Raw genomic sequence first — 3,467 nt, forward strand, 5'->3', positions numbered from 1 at the left:
AAAGAGAGTATGTGTGTACGCGTTATGTGTGTCTTTATGTATATGTGAAAATTTAGCGATGAAACATGAAAATACATTAATTATATATTATATTAAACGTTATATTTGTCGCATTTTGTATGATCTCGATATTAGAAGCAAGGAGAATGGTTTTTCCATTTCGCAGCTTATGTTTTAGCATTTATGTCGTATACAGCCCGCATGATAAGTAAATTATTACGTTTAGCCTTCCGACGCTATGTCTATCTGTCTCTGATCTCCCAAATCATAACTGTACAATCCAGTTCGTGCGTTCGATTATTCAAAAAATTTCGTAGTCTCTCTCTCTCTCTCTCTCTCTCTCTCTCTCTCTCTCTCTCCGCGATCCCTTATGGAATATATATCTCTTGGAATATATATCCCTTATGCGACAAAAAGTGTCGGAAACTTCTGCGCCCAGAGACAGGAGAGATCCAGAGACTATGATTCTACCAGGAAGAGACTAAAATTGATCGATGATACGAGAATTAATTAACGATATCAAAAAATTAAGAAAAATATCACGATCATGAAAGATCGTGATAGCAACATCTTTCATGTGACGAAATTCCACCATGATCTTTCAATTATATACGTTTATTCTTTTTACGCGTCACATAACATAATTATGAGCGAGAATGGTTTAACAAAGAATGGTTTAACTACAATGTTAAAACTTTAAAGAGATAATTTGCAGCAACTAACAGAATATAAACCATTATGATTACGAAAACAAACAATAGCAGTAATCTTAGGAACAATGCGGTCTTCTCGAATGACCACTACTTAAGGTAACGATGCCTCTTTTTATGAGCTCTTAGCATTACGCTAAGACAATGCATTTTGTCAACACGGCAATCCTCTCTCTGCTCATTAATTCTTAAAAAAAAAGAAAGCTCATCATTTTTGTTTTTATGAAATTTCATTTCTCAACTAATGTAACTATTTTGGAATTTTCGCTTAAGTACACAATCTTACATCAAATTTCTAATCAATGAATAAACTATAACTTGGAAATATTGTAAATGAAAAAAAGAGTTTTTAAAACGTAAAAGTTAAGTTACTCTAAAAATAATAAAAACAAACTTTGAAGACACAATCAGATTTTGTGAATGGAAATCACAATAGATCACAGCAAACGAATAAACTTTAACACAGCAATCTGACAAAAATCGAACGTGTTAACTTGTGAGAGACCGCCCTCGGATTTAGCAACGATCGCCAGTGGAAAACAACGTAAGGTTTCTTCGTGACGATGAACATAAAACGGGGAAATTGTTACGAGGAAACGCCGGAGAGTGTAGTACCGAGGCGTTTTACGCCGTAGTGTGCACGAAAAGGATTAGTCTGTCAGTCGGGCGAAACAACGAAGGCGGATTAGCGGTGAATCGCGTGATAAGTCGAAGGTCGGGTCGGAGGGCTCGAAGCGCAGCAGTGTTCGTGTAATTTATGCTTTGTAATATAATATATCGTAGGACAAGCATCATCGATGTTGGTAAAGCGGGACAGCTCGTTTTGGTTTCGAGTGTCGAGCATTTTGATTCGAAGGATCAATCAATTTAAATGATACGCGTGTAAAAAATGACTTGCTTGGCAATTAGCTTATTCAAAAAAGACAAGACGAAGAAGTTTCGAATGTACGTGGAATGCCGTTGACTGCCATACTTTGGCGACTCTGAGGATCGGTTGCATATGAAATACGTACTATATTAGTACATCAGAGCGATCAATCTCCAATTCTTACATTGTCAAATTGTCAGATATATGCACATATATTCGCATAGAGCATGAAGATAGCGAAAAAGAGAGAACTCAAATGGAACAACAGATCATGAATAATGAAATAAATTGTAAATTGATCGAAAAGTGATTTTTAAATCATTTTGGAATAATTTTGATGCCATGTTGATGATGATTTTTCGACTTTGGAAAAAAGAGAGACAGCAAAAGAGAAAGGTGGGGAGAGAGAAATAGACTTCATTTCTCTCACATGCATGCACGCACATACATGTCTAAATTTTACGTTATGAGACGAAATGAGGTATGTTTGTAAAAGATTAAAATTGTTCCGGTTTATCTAAAAAGTTTGTTAAAATGCAACGCATAAATAAAGCTCTTCGTTATTACGTGGAATTCACAGCAAAGAACGAGAATATGGAAACAAGCTCCCACCGATTAGTGTATTCAACCCGAAACAGTATAATCGGTAACCGATAGAGACCTTTATTCTTAATTAAGAGCGTTGTAGAAGCTTTCTGGAAATATCTTCTTTTTATATTTACAAACGCTTCATTTCCAAACTGATGAAATGGCTTTCGAAACTTTTATTCGCGTAGTAAAAAATAAACTCTTATTGTTAAAATATACACATACATATATATATAGAATCCGTTAAACTCTTTTATATTTTTATGTGATTGCAATACGTTGTACTGTTTAAAGTTGATGGTATAGCTGTTATCTTACGAATACGGAATTTGTCGGCGCTCATAAGGACGCTCCAAACTAGATTTTAAGCGACGTTAAGGATTTAGTTGATTTCATACTTTGTAACGTAGCTTTCGAGAAACATAGAGGAATTTTTACATCGTGACAAGATCGATAGATTAGAGTCGGGCACGCGACGACGATCGAAACGATCCTCCAAATTTCGGCGAGTTGTTGCAAAGGCTGAGTGACAAATTCGTTCTCAGCATCGATCGATCATGTTATATTAAAAGTATTAGTAGTACTCTTTCGGCCGGATGGCACGATATATGTATAATCGTTATATTCATTACGATGTACCTATGGATATAAAATAACGCGGGATATAGTGGAGAAATTAAAAAAAAAGGGACACAAAATGTAAGCTGTAAAGGACCGAACGCTTCGAATATTTTCTTGGCATTGACAAAGCGCGAACGCACATATCAAAGAGAGAAAAATGTTGAATATATGACAACTGATTACTTAGTAGTATTATTAGCAACTTAAGTCTCGTAAGATAATTAGATGAGGCTATACGAGCGTTATAAAAGTTTCTATATAATTACAGATTATATAAATATGTATTATATTATTCGCGAATGACGTGAGCTGGATCGTTGGCCGATTATTGTGTTTACACGTATAGGAACGACGAGATGCTGATTCAGGGCGATCAACATGTTTGGGCATAACGTAAAATTCGGGAATATCTCGTAATTTTTTCTCATGCTTTTCTTTTTTAATATATATTTCATTATATCGCCCATCTTAAAGCGTCGCATACATATAGGGTTGTACCCCCGTCCATCATCGCAGTACTAGATTTACGGGATACGACGCGTAGTTAAATTACGTCTTACAAGATTAATTAGATCACCGCAGAGTGCTAGAAAGACGACAAACGCGAAACGAGGAGAGAAATATAAATATATACACATATACATATAAATATATAAATACGCAATATATATATATATATA

This window comes from Atta colombica, unplaced genomic scaffold (genome assembly GCF_001594045.1).
Source record: "Atta colombica isolate Treedump-2 unplaced genomic scaffold, Acol1.0 scaffold126, whole genome shotgun sequence".
Lineage (NCBI taxonomy): Eukaryota > Metazoa > Arthropoda > Insecta > Hymenoptera > Formicidae > Atta > Atta colombica.